This window comes from Balaenoptera borealis (genome assembly GCF_965194805.1).
Source record: "Balaenoptera borealis genome assembly, chromosome: X".
NCBI classification, from domain to species: Eukaryota; Metazoa; Chordata; class Mammalia; order Artiodactyla; family Balaenopteridae; genus Balaenoptera; species Balaenoptera borealis.
The window spans coordinates 53403405-53427957 of NC_138881.1; positions in this window are offsets into that span (position 1 = coordinate 53403405).

The window sequence follows — 24553 nt, forward strand, 5'->3', positions numbered from 1 at the left end:
GACTCTACTACCCAAAGCAATCTACAGATTCAATGCAATCCCTATCAAACTACCACTGGCATTTTTCACAGAACTAAAACAAAAAATTTCACAATTTGTATGGAAACACAAAAGACCCCGAATAGCCAAAGCAATCTTGAGAACGAAAAATGGAGCTGGGGGAATCAGGCTCCCTGACTTCAGACTATATTACAAAGCTACAATAATCAAGACAGTTTGGTACTGGCACAAAAACAGAAATATAGATCAATGGAACAGGATAGAAAGCCCAGAGATAAACCCACGCACATATGGTCACCTTATCTTTGATAAAGGAGGCAAGCATATACAGTGGAGAAAAGACAGCCTCTTCAATAAGTGGTGCTGGGAAAATTGGACAGATACATGTAAAAGTATGAAATTAGGACACTCCCTGACACCATGCACAAAAATAAACTCAAAATGGATTAAAGACCTAAGTGTAAGACCAGACACTATCAAACTCTTAGAGGAAAACATAGGCAGAACACTCTATGACATACATCACAGCAAGATTCTTTTTGACCCAGCTCCCAGAGAAGTGGAAATAAGAACACAAATAAACAAATGGGACCTAATGAAACTTAAAAGCTTTTGCACAGCAAAGGAAACCATAAACAAGACCAAAAGACAACCATCAGAATGGGAGAAAATATTTGCAAATGAAGCAACTGACAAAGGATTAATCTCCAAGATTTACAAGCAGCTCATGCAGCTCAATAACAAAAAAACGAACAACCCAATCCAAAAATGGGCAGAAGACCTAAATAGACATTTCTCCAAAGAAGATATACAGATGGCCTACAGACACATGAAAGAATGCTCAACATCATTAATCATTAGAGAAATGCAAATCAAAACTACAATGAGATATCATCTCACACCGGTCAGAATGGCCATCATCAAAAAATCTAGAAACAATAAATGCTGGAGAGGGTGTGGAGGAAAGGGAACTCTCTTGCACTGTTGGTGGGAATGTAAATTGATACAGCCACTATGGAGAACAGTATGGAGGTTCCTTAAAAAACTACAAATAGAACTACCATACGACCCAGCAATCCCACTACTGGGCATATACCCTGAGAAAACCATAGTTCAAAGAGTCATGTACCAAAATGTTCATTGCAGCTCTATTTACAATAGCCAGGACATGGAAGCAACCTAAATGTCCATCGACAGATGAATGGATAAAGAAGATGTGGCACATATATACAATGGAATATTACTCAGCCATAAAAAGAAATGAAATGGAGGTATTTGTAATGAGGTGGATGGAGTTAGAGTCTGTCATACAAAGTGAAGTAAGTCAGAAAGAGAAAAACAAATACAGTATGCTAACATATATATACGGAATCTAAGGAAAAAAAAAAAAAGGCCATGAAGAACCTAGTGGCAAGACGGGAATAAAGACACAGACCTACTAGAGAATGGACTTGAGGATATGGGGAGGGGGTGGGGTGAGATGTGACAGGGTGAGAGAGTGTCATGGACATATATACACTACCAAATGTAAAATAGATAGCTAGTGGGAAGCAGCCGCATAGCACAGGGAGATCAGCTCGGTGCTTTGTGACCACCTAGAGGGGTGGGATGGGGAGGGTGGGAGGGAGGGAGATGCAAGAGGGAAGAGATATGGGAACATATTGTATATGTATAACTGATTAACTTTGTTATAAAGCAGAAGCTAACACACCATTGTAAGGCAATTATACTTCAATAAAGATGTTTAAAAAAAAATAATATATTATAGTAAATCTGGGTACTGGTCTTCCCTCATCCAGGGTTTTTTACTTTTATTGCTTATTTGTTTAGTGACGGGCTGGATTATTTAAGTGAAATCTATTCCTCTCTTCTCCATGCCTATGATGTTGATTCTCATGAAAACACCGCTTTGAATATGCCCACAGTCACCCTGGGATGACAGTGGCTCTGGTAGTGCTTTCTTCCCCTTTTTTTTCCCCTGACCACACTCACATGTTAAACTGTACTAATTATAGGGTGTTTGCTCTATTGTTTTCAACAGTTCTCTGGGGCATACATTGCTCTGCAAACTAGTTCAGTCAAATTCTGGCTCTTTTGAAGGAGAGGTTTCTGAAGTCACTGTTTGATATTTGTTCTGGCAAAACTCTGATCTAGGGCTCTGGAGCTGGGCTTGGGGACAATAGCAAGCTTTTCTCTGAGTGACACCCCTACTCCAGGAGCTGAGTTCACTATGGTGGTGAGACGCAGTAGCCTAAGGACATCTTAGCTTGTTGTCTTGCTTGGCATGAAACCCCTACCTCATGAACTGGGGAAAGGGCAACTGGGGTCCCAGTATTCTCAGCATGCTGCATCCAAGGTAGAGCCTCCATTCCATGATAAGAGGATGGATAGATGAAGGGAGCCTGCACTCACTTGGGACTTAGCCTCAGCAGCAGGTAGCTGGAGACAGGATGAGAAACACTGACATCATTCTCCTCCCAGTAAGACAGCCCTTTGACTGGAAGCTGGGGAGAGAGGGAACCCTGTGTTCTTGGCTGCAGCAGTATGGAGTGTAGTCTCCACCTGGTTGAGCTGGAAGGGGGAAGGGAGAGTGTGGTCTTTTACTTCAAATACTATAGGCTTGTCTCTCATACAGAATTTTCATAGATTTTCTTGAATAAATGTTTCTTCATTTTTTGTGTGTCCTTAGGACTCTTTCCAGAGGTTTTAAATCGTTGCTTTCTTATATTTTTTTTAATTAGTTTCAATTGGGAGCAAATCTGTGGAAATCCTCATGCTATCTTTCTAGAAATCAATCTTCTCAACTTGTCATATATTTTTCTCTAACCTGAACAATATGTCTTGTCATCTTTCCATGTGAATACAGCTCTATATCAACATTTGTAATGGCTGTGCAATACTAATTTTATGGATATTCCATAATTTTTATCCAATTACACACCAGTGTATATTTAGACTTTTTTTTCAACTTGTTGCTTTCAAAATTTGCATTTCAATGGATATTCTAGTACATAAATATATACACCTTCACACATTTGTCCTTATTTCCTAAAGATAAACTCCCAGAAGAGAAAATGATGAGTACAAATTGCATTTCCTTTTCAGATTATTAAGTCAATTCATATGTTTTCCTAAGTTAGATTAACCTGGATCTTTTGCTTGGGTCTAAACAAGCTCAGCTCCTGAAGCTGTCACAGGTAAACTATCAAGAGTATTTTCTACTACATACTGCTACTTCTAAGATGCTCTCCTGGCTCCACCTACCAAAGTTCATCCAATCTTTCCTTAAAAATTTAGACTGCCCATTCCACCCCCAGCTTGTCTTGTGAGGGGAGTTCAAATAATGTAAAAATGAGTAAAAATTGATTTGAGACACTGGTTAAGGGGATGGGATCTGGGATTAGACAGTGTAGGTTCAAATCACACTTCAAATATTTACTAGCTATGTGACAATGGACAAGATACTTAATATTTTTGTGCTCCAATTTCTTCATTCAAAAAGTAGAGTTGATATCTACCTTCCTACCTTTTAAGCATTTTAGGTGGATTTTATGGGCCAATGTAAATACAGAGAAGGAACATTGTCTAGTACATAATGTGTTCACCAGTTGATACATTATCGATTATATTTTCTCTTAATGAACGATTAGAATGGATCTTATTCCATAAAAACATTCTATATTTTAGGGAGTCTTATGTCCAAATCCTAAGGAGGTTTGAGAGGCCCTATTTCACATGAAGCATTGTCTGAATTATGTTTTCTTTCTTGTTTTGATTCTGCTCTGGTGTCAGGGAAAATCTCTGAATGACGTGAATTATGAAATCAGTGGCTTTAGAATCACTCTTGCTGGTTATTCATGGGACAAGTCATATTGAAATGTAAGCCAGTTTATATAGAGCATTAACACTTTTCTGTGAGTTCTCTAGCAAATGAATTTTCAATTAACATTTCACTGTCAGTTTGGGCTCAATCTTACACAATACAATCTTTTTGACATTTTCATCATATCATCAGCATAGCAGCAAAAGCATAAAATAGAAAACACCATATTATTTAAATTTTTTTTAATCTTTAGGATTACATAACATTATAGTTAAATTATCTGTTTATGTGTCTGTTTGACCTGTTATAGCTAGAGCTTCTCCAGGTCAAGGGCCATATCTTTTTCATTTTTGGGTTCCCAGATGTAGCACAGTGCCTGGCACACAGCAGATGTATCTTAAATGTTTGTTGTTCTGAATTGACTAGATTTAATATTTTAATCACTACTTTACCCACTGCTGGCAAGTCTCAGTCAGAGGCCATCTAAAAAATTCCTATCTTCATCCTTTCTTGGAGTCTTTAGTTTCTTTTCTTGCTCCTTTGTTCTCCAGTAGTCATTTTAATATGAATGTCCAGGTGGTGGGGAGGATTTGATAAACACTACCAAGGGAAAGTAAGAGCTGTACACTGACTGACCTGGAAGTAATAAGAATCATATGATTTTAAGAACAACAAATATGTGACCATCTATGTCCAAGAAAAAAAATGTATTTCTCATAGCTGTTGGATTATCAACCCCCTAGTTTTGTTATTAAAATGTTCAAGCATACAGGAGTTGAAAGAATTTTATAGTAAACACCTCCATGCCCTCCACCTAGATTATATCTTTAACATTTTACTATATTTTAAATACCAAATATCTATCCCTTCCTCTATCTGTCACTTGGCATATCAATTTTGTCAGTTCTCTCCTGGGTCATCAATGGCCTCGAAGCCCACACTCAAAACACCTTGGAGTTGGAAAAAACCTCAGAAATTACTTAGTTCAATCTCTTTCTCAGCTCATTTTACAGTAGTAGAAAAGGAAACCCAGAAAGTGGAAGTTATTTGCTTAAGGTCACAGACATAAAGAAAGAATGGATATTCAAAACAAGGTCTCTTAATTCTCAAGCTGTTTTTTTCCCTCTATCATATAACAATGTTGCTGCAGCTGCTCTCCAATGGTACGCCCTAATTCTCCTTACTCAGACAAATTCTGGTAAACTGTATTAAACATGGCTTACATGAGGAAATGGGTATCTTTAAGCAAGCTACTCAAGGGACATAGCCTACATCAGCTGAGGGTCCCAGACCCTTAATAGTGGCCCAGATAGACAAATATGTATCCAGAAGAAAGTGAGAAGTCCAGAGAAAGAAGAGGAAATCTACCTTATGAAGAGGGGCTTAATGATCTTAGAAGAACAGAAGACTCAGGTAGATATACCTTCTGTCTTCAGAACTTGGAACAGTCAAGGAGCAGAGTAAGTATGCACGTTTTGGTAGGTCCCAGAGGGTAGAGCAGGATACAAGAGCAAATGCCACAAGAAGAATGATTTCAGCTTAATACAAGGAATCTCTCTTTAAAAGAAATCTAAGGAGAGGGAGATTAAGCTGGCAGAGTCAAAGGACATGGAGTTCACCTTCCAGCATTAACTAATCAAAAATACATCTACATGCAGAACAATCCTCATGGAAAACTAACTGGAAACTGGCAGAAAGACTCCTATACAACCAAGGCTGTAAGAAAGATACACACATAATGGGTAGGATGGGAAGAAAGCATTGGGTTAGAACCTGTACCCCTGGGAGGGGACTAAGAGGAAAAAGGAGATCACACAGGTGGACACTCGCCCGGGGGAGTGAGTGGGTCGAGCCACAAACTGGGCTTCCCAGTTCTGGGATCCTACACATAGGAGACAAGCCCTCTTGGTTGCCGGGAGAACTGCTAAGACAGGTAAAAAGGCTAGAGAAGCCTATTTCCACTAGTGAGGAGTGCACGGGTGTGGCTTGTCCCCAGATAGGGTAGAGAGAGGTCAGCCCTAGCTGACTGAATAAACACCCACTCACTCCACACCACAGCTTGGCACTGGATCTAGGGCAGCCAGGACCAGAGAAAAGACCTGATTGAGGTACACAGAGGCAACGCAGAGGCCTGGGCTGTAGTCCAGGTGGGACAGATGCAGCCATAGTTGGCGCTTACTCAAACAGCCCAGACTTCTGACAGCAGCATGGCCACCAGAATTCCTGTGACTGCCTTAATGCACACCCCAGCCCAAGCAGAGTGAATGCTCCAGCCCCGCCTACTCCACCCACGCCTAGCATTAGATCTGGGGTGGCCACAACATGGGAAAAGACATGACCATGGACTGCATCTGAGTGGAGCCTCAGATGCCTACACAGGCAGCACATGGGATCTCTGTAAGTACATAGGTCACACTTGCTTCAGCACTTCCCTCCTTTGGGGCAAAGGCCCTAGTTCAGGGAGAAGGAAAAACACACGCTTAAAGGGAATAAAACCAGTTTAAGCCTGAAACTCAGAGCTTACATTCCAGCAACTTGGGAACAGACCCTGACCCTAACAAGACAGTAATGGTCCCTTAGCAGAGAGGAAGTCCTACCTTAAACTCTGTGCAGGCATTAGCTTCTCCATCACTAGCCACACCTCTTACCAAGGTGACAGTGGCTAGAACACCCTGAGGAAAAACATGACTGGCATTCACATCAAATCTATCCCTTCCACCAAATGTATTTGGCAATGCAGTCTACATAGGGATGCTCCCACCTAAGAACACCTCTTCAAAACCACAGTAGGTAACTGTTTCACCTAATTTCATAGAGACAAAGTTAAGTAAAATGAAAAGGCAGAGGAACTGTTCTCAATAGAAAGGGCAAGAGAAAACCCATGAAAAGATAAATAAGCAGAAATAAACAATCTACCAGACAAATAATTCAAAAGTCAGTACTAAAAATACTAACTTAATTAGGGAAGAGAAATGATATAAATACAGATCATTTTAAGAAGAAACTGGAAAATATAAAGAAGAACAAGGCAAAATAGATAATTCAGTATCTGAGATAAAAAGCACTCTAGAAACAATGAATAGCAAACTAAATGACACAGAAGAATGCACAAGTGATCTGGAAGATGGAATAATGGAAACCACCTAGTCAGAACAGCAGATAGAAAGACAAATGAAAAAAATAAAAGCAACATATGGGATCTATGGCATAACATTAAATGTGCCAACATTTGCATTATAGTGTTCCAGAAGGAGAAAAGAGAGAGAAGAGTATCAAAATGTACCTGAGGAAATTATGGCTGAAAACTCCCCAAACCTAAAGAAGGAAACAGATACCCAAGTATAGGAAGCACAGAGGATCCCAAACAAGATGAACCCAAACAGACCACACCAAGACATATCATAATTAAAATGGTAAAAGTTAAAGATAAAGAGAAAATTCTAAAGGCAGCAAGATAAAAACAGTCTTATACAAGGGAATCCCCATAAGGCTATCAGATATTTTTTTCTGCAGAAATGTTGCAGAGCAGAATGGAATGGCATGATACATTTGAAGTGCTGAAAGGAAAAAACCTGCAACCTAGGATACTCTACCCAGCAAGATTATCATTTAGAATAAAAGGTGACATAAAGAACTTCTCGGTCAAGCAAAAACTAAAATAATTCATCAATACTAAACCCACCCTAAAAGAAATGTTAAAGGCTCTTCTCTAAATGGAAAAGAAGTGAGAATATACAGGAAAGAGAAAATTCCAATAAGAAAGGCAGATATATAGTAAGGATTGAAGATCACTTAAATAAGCCAGTGAATAGATTAAAAAACAAACAAAAAATTGTAAAAGCAACTATAACTACAATAAACAGTAAAGGAATAAGCATGAAATTGTAAAATACGAGATAAAAACACAAAATGTGGAGGAGGGGAGTAAAAAATGTAGATCTTTTAGAATGTGTTTGAACCTAAATGACTATCAGTTTAAATCAAGTAGATTTAATTATAGATCAACGTATGTGAATCAGATGGTAACCACAAATCAAAAACCTACAATAGGTACGGAAAGAAAAGAAAAGAAAAAAAGAAACCCAACTACAAAAGAAAATCATCAAACCGCAACAGGAAAAACAAAAAAAATGAAAAGAGAAGAACTACAAAAACAACTGGAAAGCAAATAATAAAATGGCAATACGTATATACCTATCAATAATTACTTTAAATGTCAAGTGGACTAAATGCTCCAATGAAAAGACATAGGGTAGCTGACTGGATTAAAAAAAAAAAAGACCCTTCAATATGTGCCTACAAGAAACTCACTTCAGTGCTAAAAACACACACAGAATGAAAGTGGGGATGAAAAGAGATATTTTATGCAAATGGAAATGACAATAATGTAGGGGTAGCAATACACTTGTCATACAAAAAAGACTTTAAAAAGAAGGCTATAACAGAAGACAAAGAAGAACATTATATAATGATAAATTAACACATACACGTCCAATACAGGAGGACCTAAATATATGAAGCAAATACTAATAGGCATAAAGGGAGAAATTGGCAATAATACAATAATAGTAGGATACTTTAACACCCCACTCACATAAATGGACATATCATCCAGACAGAATATCAGTAAAGCAACAGTGGTCTTAAATGACACAATAGAAGAGTCAGACTTCATAAATATCTACAGGACATCCAAAACCAGCAGAATACACAATCAAGTGCACATGGAACGTCTCTTAGATAGATCACATACTAAGTCAAAAAACATGTCTCAAAAAATTTAAGAGGACAGAAATTATATCAAGCTTTTTTTTCCAACCACAACAGTATAAAAGTAGAAATCAACTACAGAAGGAAAAATGGGATAAGAACAAACAAGTGGAGACTAAACAACATGCTGCTAACAAAACCAATGGGTCAATGAAGAAATCAAAGAAGAAATCAGAAAATACCTCTTGACAAGTGAAAATGGAAACACAACTTTCCAAAATCTATATGATACGGCAAAAGGAGTCCTAAGAGGGAGTTCATAGTGAGAGGGGCCTTCCTCAAGAAACAGGGAAAACCTCAAATAAACAACCTAACCTACCACTTAAAGAATCAGAAAAAGAAAAAACAAAGCTCAAAGTCAGCAGAAGAAAGGAAATAAAAAAGTTCAGAGGGGAAATAAATAAAATAGAGACCAAAAAATCAATAGAAAAGATCAATGAAAACAAGAGCTGGTTTTTTTGAAAAGACAAACAAAATTGATAAACCTTTAACCAGGCTCAACAAGAAGAAAGCAGAGAGGACCCAAATAAAGAAAATAAGAATGAAAAAGGAGAAATAACAAGTGATACCACAGAGATATAAAAAATTATAAGAGAATACTATGAACAGTTATATGCCAATAAATTGGACAACGTAGTAGAAATGGACAAATTTTAGAAACATACAGCCTGCCAAGCCTGAGTCAAGAGGAAACAGACAACTTGAACAGACTAATCACTAAAAGTGAAATTAATTTATAATACTAAAACAAACAAACAAACAAAAACTCCCAGCAAACAAAATTATAGGACCAGATTTCTTCACAGAGGAACTATATCAAACATAAAGAAGAACTAATACCTATCCTTTTCAAACTATTCCAAAAATAGAAGGGGGGGAACATTCCTAAATTCATTGTATGGGCCACCATTACCCTGATACCAAAACTAGACAAAGACACTATCAAAAAAAAAAAGAAAGAAAGAAAATATCTTGATGAATATCTTAGTGATGATATTACCAGTATGTTTGATAAATATGGATACAAAAATCCACAACAAAATACTAGCAAACTAAATCTAACAATACCTAAAATTGATCATACACTACGAACAAGTTGGATTTATTACAGGATCACCAGGATGGTTCAACATTTGCAAATCAATCAATGTGACTGCAACATTTTGTCATAAAGGCCATTTATGACAAATCCACAACCAACAAAATACTCAACAGTGAAAAGCTGAAAGCCTTCCCGCTAAATTCAGAAAAAAGACAAGGATGCCCACTCTCGCCACTTCTATATAACATAGTATTGGAAGTCCTAGCCATGGCAATCAGACAAGAAAAATGAAATAAATGATATCCAAATTGGAAGGGAAGAAGTAAACTCTCAATTTTTGCAGATACTTTATATACAGTGACATGATAATTTATATAGAGAACCCTAAAGTCTCCACACAAAAATTATTAGAACTAATAAATAAATTCAGCAAGATTGCAGGATACAAAATACACAAACCTGTTGAGTTCCTATATACTCATAATTAAATATCAGAAAGAGAAAGTAAAAAAAGCAGTCCCATTTATAATCACATCAAAAAAAATACATAGGAATAAACTTAACCAAGTAGATGGAAGACCTATACTCTGAAAGCTATACAACATTGATGAAGGAAATTGAAGATGATTCAAAGAAATGGAAAGATAGCCCATGCTCTTGGATTGGAAGATTTAATATTTTAAAATGGCCATATTACCCAAAGAAATCTACAGATTTAATGCAATCTCTATCAAAATACCCATGATATTTTTCATAGAACTAGAACAAACAATTCTAAAATTCATATAGAACTACAAGAGACCCTGAATTGCCAAAGCGATCTTGAGAGAAAAGAACAAAGCTGAAGGTATAGCCCTCCCAGATTTCAGACTATACTACAAAGCTACAGTAATCAAAACAGCATGGTGTTGGTGCTAAAACGGACACATAGATCAATGGAACAGAATAGAAAGCCCAGAAATAACCCGCACACTTATGGTCAATTTATCCACAAGGATGCAAAGGAGTCAAGAAGATACAGTGGAGAAAAGACAGTCTCTTGAATAAGTGGTGCTAGGAAAACTGAACAGTCACATATAAAACAATGAGATTAGAACTTTTGCTCACACTATATACAAAATAAACTCAAAATAGTTTAAAGATCTAAATGTAAGACTTGAAACCTGTAAAACTCCAAGAAGAGAACATAGGCAGAACATTCTTTTACATAAATTGTAGCAATATGTTCTTGGATCAGTCTCCTAAGGCAAAATAAATAAAAGTAAAAATAAACAAATGGGATCTAATTAAACTTAGAAGATTTTGCACAGCAAAGGAAACCATCAACTCAAAAACAACCTATGGAATAAGAGAAAATATTTGCAAACCATGTGACTGACGAGGGGTTAATATCCAAAATAAACAATCAGCTTATACAACCCAATATCAAAAAAACAAACAACCCAATCAAAAAATGGTCAGAAGACCTGAATAGACATTTTCCCAAAGAAGACATATAGATGACTAACAATCGCATGAAAAGCTGCTCAACATCACTAATTGTTAGAGAAATGCAAATCAAAACAACACTGTGATGTCGCTTCACACCTGCCAGAATGGCTATCATCAAAAGTCTACAAACAACAAATGTTGGAGAAGATGTGGGAAAAAAAGGAACCCCTGTACATTGTTGGTGGGAATGTAAATTTCTGTAGCCACTATGGAAAACAGTATGGAGGTTCCTTAAAAAACTGAAAATAGAACTACCATATGATCCAGCAATTCCACTCCAGTGTATATATCCAGAAAAAACGAAAACACTAATTTGAAAAGTTATGTGCACCCCAATGTTCATAGTAGCACTATTTACAATAGCCAAAGATAAGTAAAGGATATACTGTATAGCACAAGGAATTATACCCATTATCTTGTAATAACATACAATGGAGAGTAATCTGCAAAAATACTGAATCACCATGCTCTACACCTGAAACTAACATAATATTGTAAATCAACTTTATTTCGATTTAAAACATAAAATAATTCTTGGAAAGGTCTGCCTGGAATAATAGTGAGTTTCCTATAGTCAGAGGTTTTCCATCAGTGGCTGGATGACTACATGGCAGGGCTTTTTTGGAAAGGCTCAAATGATATGACAGAGGCTTGGACTAGAGGCCTTTAACTTCTATCTCAGTCCTGAGGTTCGAGGTCTGTGTGGATGCTACTGCTTCCAGTCATCTTGCCAGAAACAGTAAGTTTTGTGGGTGAGAGGAAAAGTCTTGTGGAGCAGTGAGGCCTGAGATTCTGTATTTCTATCAAATTCCAAGTGACGCCAATGTTATTGATTTAGGACCATTCTTTGAGCAACAAGTTGTTAGCATGCATTCTCAACTGGGATTATATAGCCCTCAAACAGGTAAAAATTGCCTTTTGTGGGGCTGAGGGTAAGATCTTAGTTATTACACTGGCTTGTGGCCCTCGAAATGGTCATAACATATGAATATACAGTAAAACTCTGTTATTAAAATTTCACAGGTGGAATGATTTGGGAAAAAATGTTTGAAAATGTTTATTGGTGGGGAAGCAATAATTTTAAAAAGGTTGAGAAACACTATATTAGAGGGTCTAGACAATGGCTTTCAACTTTGACTCTACATTGGAATTACTTGGGGAGCTTTACATATTTTGGATACCTGGACTACACCCCTAAAGAGTCCAGTTTAACTGGGCTCAAGTATAACCTAGACATCCGTTTTTGTTAAAGCTTTCTTTTTTCTTGGCCGTGCCATGTGGCATGTGGGATCTTCGTTCCCTGACCACAGATTGAACCCATATCCCCTGCATTGGAAGCACAGAGTCTTGACCACTGGGCCTCCAGGAAAAGCCTATTAAAGGTTTCTAGATGTTTCTAATGTAAAACTAAGCTTGAGAGTTATTGGCCTAGAGAGAAGACAAGAGGGTAAGATGCGGAGATGAGAAGAGAGGTATGGAAGGCATGGGGATGGGGTGGGTGTGACTTACTGGAAAAATGAGACACTTCAGCACCTCTGGCACACTCAACAGGCGCTATTTAAGGCTAAGAGCCCTGGGAAGCTATCAAAATATCTCTGTCCTGTTTTGGGGGAAGAAAACATCAAAACAATAAGCCAAGGCAAGAAGAGGGTGGGAAAGTTGCATGGGGTGGCAGTTAAAAGGGTGGATGGGACTTCCTTGGTGATCCAGTGGTTAAGAATCTGCCTTCCAATGCAGAGGATGCGGGTTTGATCCCTGGTTGGGGAACTAAGATCCCACATGCTGTGGGGCAGCTAAGCCCATGCATCACAACGACTGAGCCCATGCACTCTGGAGCCCACGCACCACAACTAGAGAGACTGTGTGCCACAACTACTGAGCTTGTGTGCTCTGGAACCAGCACACCACAACTAGAGAGAAGACCACGTGCCACAACAAAGAGCCCACCAGCCACAACGAAGAGCCCACCATCCACAACGAAAGATTCCACATGCCACAACTGAGACCTGATGCAGCCAAAAAAAAAAAAAAAAAGGGAGAGAGATAAATAAATAAAGGAAGGAAGGAAATTTTAAAAAAACGGGTGGAGTCTGCAATTAGACTGATAACAAAAGCTGGGGAATTCTACAAGAACAATTGTCCTGGTCTTTTCAACAAGTCAGTGGCATGATTTTAAAAGGAAGGTGGAAATTAAGAGATACTTAAGAGATCTAACAACCAAATGCAATGTGTGGACTTTGATTAGATCCTGGTTCAAATAGACATTTGGAAGAACAATTTGAAAAATGTTAATATGGACTATGTAATGAATATTAAGGAAGTATGCTTAACTTTTCTAACTGCATATGTAGGAAAATGTCCTAATTTTTTGAGGTGCATTCTAAAAGGGGTGAAATGTCAGTATGTCTATAATTTTTTTAAAAATATTTCACAAAGAAAGATGAAGCAAACTTGGAAATATATTAATAACAGCTAAATATAGGTGATGGGTATATGGGATTTATTATACTATTTTTTTATTTTTAAATTTATTTTATTTTTATTTTTTATTTTTGGCTGTTTTGGGTCTTCATTGCTGCATGTGGGCTTCTCTAGTTGCGGCGAGCAGGGGTTACTTTTTGTTGCGGTACATGGGCTTCTCATTGCAGTGTCTTCTCTGTGCAGCATGGGCTCTAGGCGTGCGGGCTTCAGTAGTTGTGTCACACAGGCTCAGTAGTTGTGGCTCACTGGCTCTAGAGTGCAGGCTCAGTTGTTGTGGCACATGGGCTTAGTTGCTCCGTGGCATGTGGGATCTTCCCAGACCAGGGATTGAACCCATGTCCCCTGCATTGGCAGGTGGATTCTAAACCACTGTGCCACCAGGGAAGCCCTATTTTTTCTATTTTTAATGAAACAATAGTACAAAATACTTCTTAGAAAAGTGTGTTCTTTGGAGCCAGCTGCCTTAGTTAAAAGACAAGCTCTGCCAGTTTCTTAGTTCCAGCATGACCGTGGGCAAGTCATTTCACCTCATCGTGCCTCATTTTTTCTCACCTGTCAAATAGATATTGTTTGAGGGGAATTATAGAGTTGCTGAATAGTGCTCAGAGTGGTGTCTAGCACATAAGAAGTACTCAGCAAAGCTCAGTGTCAGGTCTTCTCACTCAGCAGAATGGAGAACTCAGGTTAGAGAACTCAGGATAACAAATTCAACGGGGTTCAGGTATGTGCCCCAGTACTAAGCTGTGTGCACAGTTATAAGCTAAGTGTAACCACTGGGGCAAGACAGGACATTCAATCAAAGCTGTATTCACTGTGTGCTGGGTCCTGGGAGGAAAGCAGGGATGAAAAAACTCAGGCTTCTGCTCTCTTGCAGCTTTCAGTCAGGCCGCCAGAGGGAGACGTCAAGAAAGGAGCACCTCACTGTGATAAGTGCATGGGATTAAGAGGTAGTAGGAGATAAAACTGCAAAACTCATCTGCGATCAGATTCTAGAAAGGAGATCTATATGTAATGTTAAGCCTGAAATGACCAGTTCTTTGAGGATCAACTTCCAAGTTCAATAGAGGGATGAACCATTCTTCCTGTGCCCCTCTCACCCTGCGGAATGCTTTTGCATTCTGCAGAAGCACCTTAGAGTTCCCAGAGGCATGGATACAGCATGCACAGGATGACATCTTTTTGTGGTCTATCTGCTAATGTGAGAATTTCAGTCTGTCCAGGGCTCATATTGTGACCTCAAATTCAGTCAAGTTCTTGAAGAGGAGTCATATTTCTCATGTGTTTTGTTTTATTTTGTTTTGTTTCCCAAAGTACTATGGAAAGAAGTTTTCTCTTTCAGGGACTGCTCATCATTTCCTCCTGATTCAGTTACCTTCTTCATTTGGGGGAATAGGATGGTGTGATAGAATCCCAAAAAGGTTAAGTGATCTGCTTCAGATCACATAAGTAGACAATTTAGTCAGGATGACAGATTTATAGACTCATAGTTGGAGGTGACCTCAGAGATCTGTTAGTTCAATCTCCCACCACCACCACACCCATCTAAGCCATGAATTGCTTCTACTGCAACACTTACAAATGTTTTTCTGGTCCTCGCTGCATACTTTCAATGACAGGGAGCTTGCTCCTTTCTGAAACAACCCATCCCATCTCTGAACAACTCTACCATTAGACATTTATTTCTTCTGTTAAGCTGAAGTTTATCTTCCTGTGGCTTCCACCCATAGGCCCTAGCTTTATAACCTGGCACCACCCAGAGCCCCTCCTCCCATGATAGTCCTTTAAAGATCTAAACATAGAGAACATATCTCCCTAATCTGTTCTCCAGACTAAATAGCTTTGGTTCCTTCAAAAGTTCCTCATGGTCCTTATTAGAAGCCCCTTCTCCAGACTGTTCACACTCTTTTGGACATAATCCAGTTTTCCCATGTTACTATGAAATCTCCTTACACTGAATCCTCTCACACTAAAAATCTATGGCTACTAATATTTAGTTTGGTGGGAAGAGCCTTAAAAGTCAGGAGACCTAAGTCTTAGCCCTGGCTCTCTCACTGACTCACTGGGTGATTTCAGGTAGGCTCCTCTTCTCTACTATTCTCCAATTATACAAAAAAGGATAGACACTATGAATTGTGAATGCTCTCCAAGCTAGAAAATTCCATGGATCTAAGACAAAAGAGTAGACTCAGATGGAGAATGAAGGTCTGGCTTTATGGTAGGGATGCCTGAGCAGAATAACTTTTCTCTTGTGCTCCAGCAAACCCCTTTAGCCCCAGGTTTTCCACTATGTGGAAAACATTGGCCTGTAACGGTTTCAGAGGCCTGGAATCCCAGCCTGCTGGCTTAAAGGTCAGGTAATGGCTGAAAAACCAGAGCCGAAACTCCCAGATAGAAAGCCAAGGAAACCTGGGGCAGTCAGGATAAGGACCTTCTTGGCCCTTCTAAAGAAGAAAAAGATTCATGGGGGTGTATGTTGACTCAAATTGCAGGCTTCTGCAGCCCAAAGAGCTTCTTGATGGGGACTTAGATCCAGCCCCAGAGACTTACCAACATGTCCATTACACATTAAAATGCCCAGAAATCCAGCTTCCAGGCTTGACCTTTTTGGAGGATCAGTTCTACCCCCACCTCCTTCTATCTCAACTCTTGGTATGGTAGAATGGCTGCATTGGGATGGAGCCTTGAGAAGCCCCACATGGCAGAATGCTTTTGCCTAACATGACATAAAAATACCCTCCTCAGACTTCTGGTCCAGACAAGATGGCATAGACCAGACAAGATGACATTCTCTCTGCTTTTCCCTGCTAAGGAAAACTAAAAACCCTAGCAATAATGCCAATAGGCAAGGACGGAGAACTGTGGAAGGTAGTAAGAAAAGGCTAACTGGTTCAAAACCCTAGGCTTGGAGGAACAGCACAGGGGCAGGATGTTTTACATGCATAAACTTGACAGCTTAATACAAACGGACTGATTCTTTGAAAGCCACAAATGACTGAAACTCAACCAAGATGAAATAGGTAATCTGAATAGTCGTACAATCATTAAAAAAACTGAATAAAAATCTCCAGAAAAATAAAATTCCCAGACTAGATTGTTTCAAGAATTCTACCACACATTTACAGTAGAATGAATACCAACTCATACTTCCCGATTCCAGGAGTTAGGAGAGGGAAGGGCAAGAAGATAGAGGTGGTTATAAAAGGGTAACAGAAGGAATCCATGGTTCTGAAAGGGTAATACAATACATACTTATGGTGATGGAACTGTTCTGTAACTTGACTGTGGTGTTGGTCACACAAACCTACACATGTGATAAAATTGTCTGGGGCTGAGAGGAGCTTCAAGATGGCAGAAGAGTAAGACGTGGGGATCACCTTCCTCCCCACAAATCATCAGAAATACATCTACATGTGGAACAACTCCTACAGAACACCTACTGAACGCTGGCTGAAGACCTCAGACTTCCCAAAAGGCAAGAAACTCTCCACGTACCTGGGTAGGGCAAAAGAAAAAACAGAGAGAAAAGAATAAGGACGGGACCGGCACCAGTGGGAGGGAGCTGTGAAGGAGGAAATGTTTCCACACCCTAGGAAGCCCCTTTGTGGGCAGAGACTGTGGGTGGCGGAGGGGGAAGCTTTGGAGTCACGGAGGAGAGCACAGCAACAGAGGTGCAGAGGGCAAAGTGGAGAGATTCCTGCACAGGGGATCGGTGCTGACGAGCACTCACCAGCCCGGGAGTCTTGTCTGCTCACCTGCTGGGATGGCTGGGGTCTGGGAGCTGAGGCTCTGGCTTCGGTCGGATCCCAGGGAGAGGACTGGGGTTGGCTGCGTGAACACAGCCTGAAGGGGGGCAGTGTGCCACAGCTAGCCGGGAAGGAGTCCGGGAAAAAGTCTGGAGCTGCCAAAGAGGCAAGAGACTTTTTTTTACTGCTTTGTTTCCTGGTGCGCGAGGAGAGGGAATTAACAGTGCCACTTAAACGAGCTCCAGAGATGGGCGCGGGCTGCGGCTACCAGTGCAGACACTAGAGACAGGCATGAGATGCTAAGGCTGCTGCTGCAGCCACCGAGAAACCTGTGTGCAAGCACAGGTCACTATCCACACATCCCCTCCTGGGAGCCTGTGCAGCCCGCCACTGCCAGGGTCCCATGATCCAGGGAAAACTTCCCCGGGAGAACACATGGCACGCCTCAGGCTGGTGCAAAGTCACGACAGCCTCTGCCACTGCAGGCTCATCCCGCACTCCGTACCCCTCTTTCCCCCAAGCCTGAGTGATCCAGAGCCCCTGAAGCTGCTGCTACTTTAACCCCATCCTGTCTGAGCAGGGAAAAGACGCCCTCAGGTGACCTACATGCAGAGGTGGGGCCAAATCTAAAGCTGAACCCCAGGAGCTGTGCGAACAAAGAAGAGAAAAGGAAATTTCTCCTAGCAGCCTCAGGAGCAGCAGATTAAATCTCCACAATCAACTTGATGTACCCTGCATCTGTGGAATACGTGAATAGGCAACGAATCATCCCAAACTGAGGAGGTGAACTTTGGGAGCAACAATATATATATTTTTTCCCTTTTTCTCTTTTTGTGAGTGTGTATGTGTATGCTTCTGTGGTTGATCTTGTCTGTATAACTTTGCTTTTACCATTTGTCTGACGTTTCTGTCTGTCCTTTTTTGTTTGTTTTTTAGTATAGTTTTTAGCGCTTGTTATCATTGGTGGATTTGTTTTTTGGTTTGGTTGCTCTCTTCTTTCTTTCTTTCTCTTTTCTATTATGTTTTAAATATTTTTAATAATTATTTTTTATTTTACAATTTAATAATTTTATTTTATCTTTTATTTTATTTTATTTTATTTTATCTTCTGTCTCTGTTTCTTTTTTTCTCCATGTTATTCTAAGCTGTGTGGATGACAGGCTCTTGGTGCTCCAGCCAGGTGTCAGGACTGTGCCTCTGAGGTGGGAGAGCCAGGTTCAGGACATTGGCCAACCAGAGACCTCCCAGCTCCACGTAATATCAAACAGTGAAAATTTCCCAGAGATTTCTATCTCAACGCCAAGACCCAGCTCCACTCAACGACCAACAAGCTACAGTGCTGGACACCATAGGCCAAAGAACTACCAAGACAGGAAAACAGACACACCGATTAGCAGAGAGGCTGCCTAAAGTCATAATAAGGAAACAGACACCCCAAAACACACCACCAGGGGCGGTCCTGCTCACCAGAAAGAAAAGATCCAGCCTCATCCACCAGAACACAGGCACTAGGCCCCTCCACCAGGAAGCCTACACAACCCACTGAACCAACCATAGCCACTGGGGGCAGACACCAAAAAGACGGGAATTACGAACCTGCAGACTGCGAAAAGGAGACCCCAAACACAGTAAGTTAAGCAAAATGAGAAGACAGAGAAACACACAGCAGATGAAGGAGCAATGTAAAAACCCACCAGACCTAACAAATGAAGAGGAAATAGGCAGTCTACCTGAAAAAGAATACAGAATAATTATAGTAAAGATGATCCAAAATCTTTGAAATAGAATGGAGAAAATACAGGAAACGTTTAACAAGGACATAGAAGAACTAAAGAGCAGACAAACAGTGATGAGCAACACAGTAAATGAAATTAAAAATTCTCTAGAAGGAATCAAGAGCAGAATAACTGAGACAGAAGAATGGATAAGTGACCTGGAAGATAAAATAGTGGAAATAACTACTGCAGAGCAGAATAAAGAAAAAAGAACGTAAAGAATTGAAGACAATCTCAGAAATCTCTGGGACAACATTAAACGCACCAACATTCGAATTATAGTGGTCCCAGAAGAAGAAGAGAAAAAGAAAAGGATTGAGAAAATATTTGAAGAGATTATAGTTGAAAACTTCCCTAACATGGGAAAGGAAATAGTTAATCAAGTCCAGGAAGCACAGAGAGTCCCATACAGGAGAAATCCAAGGAGAAACACACCAAGACATATATTAATCAAACTATCAAAAATTAAATACAAAGAAAAAATATTAAAAGCAGCAAGGGGGGCTTCCCCGGTGGCACAGTGGTTGAGAGTCTGCCTTCCAATGTAGGGGACACGGGTTCGAGCCCTGGTCTGGGAAGATCCCACGTGCCGCGGAGCAACTGGGCCCGTGAGCCACGGCTGCTGAGCCTGCGCGTCTGGAGCCTGTGCTCCGCAACAAGAGAGGCCACGGTAGTGAGAGGCCTGCGCACCGCGATGAAGAGTGGCCCCAGCTGGCCGCAACTGGAGAAAGCCCTCGCAGAGAAACAAAGACCCAATACAGCCATAAATTAATTAATTAATTAATTAATTTTAAAAAAAAGCAGCAAGGGAAAAAGAACAAATAACATACAAGGGAATCCACATAAGGTTAACAGCTGATCTTTCAGCCAAAACTCTGCAAGCCAGAAGGGAGTGGCAGGACATATTTAAAGAGATGAAAGGGAAAAAACCTACAACCAAAATTACTGTACCTAGCAAGGATCTCATTCAGCTTTCACGGAGAAATTAAAACCTTTACAAACAAGAAGAAGTTAAGAGAATTCAGCACCACCAACTAGCTTTAAAAGAAATGCTAAAGGAACTTTCCTAGGCAGGAAACACAAGAGAAGGAAAAAACCTACAATAACAAAACCAAAACAATAAAGAAAATAGTAATAGGAACATACATATTGATAATTACCTTACATGTAAATGGATTAAATGCTCCAACCAAAAGACATAGACCGGCTGAATGGATATAAAAACAAGACCCACATATATGCTGTCTACAAGAGACCCACTTCAGACCTAGGGACACATACAGACTGAAAGTGAGGGGATGGTAAAAGATATTCCATGCAAATAGAAATCAAAAGAAAGCTGGAGTAGCAATTCATATATCAGACAAAATAGAATTCAAAACAAAGACTATTACAAGAGACAAAGAAGGGCAGTATATAATGATCAAAGGATAAATCCAAGAAGAAGATATAACAATTGTAAATATTTATGCACCCAACATAGGAGCACCTCAATACATAAGGCAAATACTAACAGCCAGAAAAGGGGAAATCGACAGTAATACAATCATAGTAGGGGACTTTAACACAACACTTTCAACAATGGACCGATCATACAAAATGAAAACAAATAAGGAAACACAAGCTTTAAATGATACATTAAACATGATGGGCTTAATTGATATTTATAGGACATTCCATGCAAAAACAACAGAATACACTTTCTTCTCAACTGCTCATGGAACATTCTCCAGGATAGATCATATCTTGGGTCACAAATCTAGCCCTGGTAAATTTAAGAAAATTGAAATCATAACAAGTATCTTTTCTGACCACAACGCTATGAGAATAGATAACAATTACAGGAAAAAATCTGTAAAAAATACAAACACATGGAGGCTAAACAATACAATACTTAATAACCAAGAGATCACTGAACAAATCAAAGAGGAAATAAAAAAATACTTAGAAACAAATGACAATGAAAACACGACGACCTAAAACCTATGGGATGCAGCAAAAGCAGTTCAAAGAGGGAAGTTTATGGCAATACAATCCTACCTTAAGAAACAAGAAACACCTCAAGTAAACAACTTAACCTTACACCTAAAGCAATTAGAGAAAGAAGAACAAAAAAAAAACCCTCCAAAGTTAGCAGAAGGAAAGAAATCATAAACATCAGAGCAGCAATAAATGAAAGCTCTTAAATAGCCTCATCCACCAGAGGGCAGAGAGCAGAAGCAAGAAGAACTACAGTCCCGCAGCCTGTGGAACAAAAACCACATTCACAGAAAGATAGACAAGATGAAAAAGCAGAGGGCTATGTACCAGATGAAGGAACAAGATAAAAACCCAGAAAAACAACTAAATGAAGTGGATATAGGCAAGCTTCCAGAAAAAGAATTCAGAATAATGATAGTGAAGATGATCCAGGACCTCGGAAAAAGAATGGAGCCAAAGATCGAGAAGATGCAGAAATGTTTAACAAAGACCCAGAAGAAATAAAGAACAATCAAACAGAGACAAACAATACAATGGCTGAAAAGAAAACTACACTAGAAGGAATCAATAGCAGAATAACTGAGGCAGAAGAACGGATAAGTGACCTGGAAGAGAGAATGGTGGAATTCACTGCTGCAGAACAGAATAAAGAAAAAAGAATGAAAAGAAATGAAGACAGCCTAAGAGACCTCTGGGACAACATGAAATGAAACAAAACTCTCATTATAGGGGTCCCAGAAGGAGAAGAGAGAGAGAAAGGACCAGAGAAAATATTTGAAGAGATTATACCCGAAAACTTCCCTAACATGGGAAAGGAAATAGCCACCCAAGTCCAGGAAGTGCAGCGAGTCTCATACAGGATAAACCCAAGGAGAAACAGGCTGAGACACATAGTAATCAACTTGGCAAAAATTAAAGACAAAGAAAAATTATTGAAAGCAGCAAGGGAAAAACGACAAATAACATACAAGGGAACTCCCATGATATTAACAGCTGATTTCTCAGCAGAAACTCTACAAGCCAGAAGGGAGTGGCATGATATTCTTAAAGTGATGAAAGGGAAGAACGTACAACCAAGATTACTATACCCAGCAAGGATCTCATTCAGATTCGATGGAGAAATCAAAAGCTTTACAGACATGCAAAAGCTAAGAGAATTCAGCACCACCAAACCAGCTCTACAACAAATGCTAAAGGAACTTCTCTAAGTGGGAAACACAAGGGAAGAAAAGGACCTACAAAAACAAACCCAAAACAATTAAGAAAATGGTCATAGGAACATACATATCGATAATTACATTAAATGTACATGGATTAAATGCTCCCACCAAAAGACACAGACTCGCTGAATGGATACAAAAACAACACCGGTATATATGCTGTCTACAAGAGACCCACTTCAGACCTAGGGACACATACAGACTGAACATGAGGGGATGGAAAAAAATATTCCATGCAAATGGAAATCAAAAGAAAGCTGGAGTAGCAATACTCATATCAGGTAAAATAAACTTTAAAATAAAGAATGTTACAAGAGACAAGGAAGGACACTACATAATAATCAAGGGATCAAACCAAGAAGAAGATATGACAATTATAAATATATATGCACCCAACATAGGAGCACCTCAATATATAAGGCAACTGCTAACAGCTATAAAAGAGGAACTCGATAGTAACACAATAACAGTGGGGGACTTTAACACCTCACTTACACCAATGGACAGATCATCCAAAATGAAAATAAATAACGAAAGAGAAGCTTTAAATGATACAATAGACCAGATAGATTTAATTGATATTTATAGGACATTCCACCCAAAACCACAGTTTACACTTTCTTCTCAAGTGTACATGGAACATTCTCCAGGACAGATCACATCTTGGGTCACAAATCAAGCCTCAGTAAATTTAAGAAAATTGAAATCATATCAAGCATCTTTTCTGACCACAACGCTATGAGATTAGAAATGCATTACAGGGAAAAAAAGTAAAAAACAAAACACATGGAGGCTAAACAATACGTTACTAAATAACCAAGAGATCACTGAAGAAATTAAAGAGGAAATCAAAAAATACCTAAAGATAGATGGCAATGAAAACACGACAACCCAAAATCTATGGGATGCAGCAAATGCAGTTCTAAGAGGGAAGTTTATAGCAATGCAATCCTACCTCAAGAAACATCTCAAATAAACAACCTAACCTTACACCTAAAGCAATTAGAGAAAGAAGAACAAAAAAAAAAAAATCCCGAAGTTAGCAGAAGGAAAGAAATCATAAAGTTCAGATCAGAAACAATGAAAAAGAAATGAAGGAGACAATAGCAAAGATCAATAAAACTAAAAGCTGGTTCTTTGAGAAGATAAACAAAATTGATAAACCATTAGCCAGACTTATCAGGAAAAAAAGGGAGACGACTCAAATCAATAGAATTAGAAATGAAAAAGGAGAAGAAACAACTGACACTGCAGAAATACAAAGGATCAAGAGAGATTACTACAAGCAAGTATATGCCAATAAAATGGACAAATTCTTAGAAATGCACAACCTTCCAAGACTGAACCAGGAAGAAATAGAAAATATGAACAGACCAATCACAAGTAATGAAATTGAAACTGTGATTAAAAATCTTCCAACAAACAAAAGTCCAGGACCAGATGGCTTCACAGGTGAATTCTATCAATCATTTAGAGAAGAGGTAACACCCAACCTTCTCAAACTCTTCCAAAAAATTGCAGAGGAGGGAACACTCCCAAACTCATTCTATGAGGCCACCATCACCTGGATACCAAAACCAGACAAAGATTCTAAAAAAAAAAGAAAATTACAGACCAATATCACTGATGAATATAGAGGCAAAAATCCTCAGCAAAATACTAGCAAACAGAATCCAACAACACATTAAAAGGATCATACACCATGATCAAGTGGGATTTATCCCAGAGATGCAAGGATTCTTCAATATACCCAAATCAATCAATGTGATACACCATAGTAACAAATTGAAGAATAAAAACCATATGATCATTTCAATAGATGCAGAAAAAGCTTTTGACAAAATTCAACACCGATTTATGATAAAAACTCTCCAGAAAGTGGGCATAGAGGGAACCTACCTCAACATAATAAAGGCCATATATGACAAACCCACAGCAAACATCATTCTCAATGGTGAAAAACTGAAAGCATTTCCTCTAAATTCAGGAACAGGACAAGGATGTCCACTCTCACCACTATTATTCAACATAGTTTTGGAAGTCCTAGCCATGGCAATCAGAGAAGAAAAAGAAATAAAAGGAATACAAATTGTAAAAGAAGTAAACTGTCACTGTTTGCAGATGACATGATACTATACATAGAGAATCCTAAAGATGCTACCAGAAAACTACTAGAGCTAATCAACGAATTTGGTAAAGTAGCAGGATACAAAATTAATGCACAGAAA